This window comes from Echinops telfairi, unplaced genomic scaffold (assembly GCF_000313985.2).
Source record: "Echinops telfairi isolate 266 unplaced genomic scaffold, ASM31398v2 ScPeMD7_70;HRSCAF=299, whole genome shotgun sequence".
Classification (NCBI taxonomy): domain Eukaryota; kingdom Metazoa; phylum Chordata; class Mammalia; order Afrosoricida; family Tenrecidae; genus Echinops; species Echinops telfairi.
Window position 1 is genome coordinate 5,323,835 of NW_022103968.1, and position 244 is coordinate 5,324,078.

The window sequence follows — 244 nt, forward strand, 5'->3', positions numbered from 1 at the left end:
CCTCTGTGAACTGGCCAGGTGCTATGTGAGGCTGCCCAGACCCTGCGGGAGCACGACCTGCAAGTGACCGAGCCCGGCTCTGCTGTGGACGTGAGGCTTTGAGGGGCTCTTCGACTTGTGAGAATGGGTGACCGAGTCATCAGGGAACGATGCCAGTAGGAAGGCTGGGAGGAGCTCTGGTGACGTGGTTACACATTGGACGGCTAACTGCAAGCTCAGCAGTTTGAAACCACCAGCCGCTGCT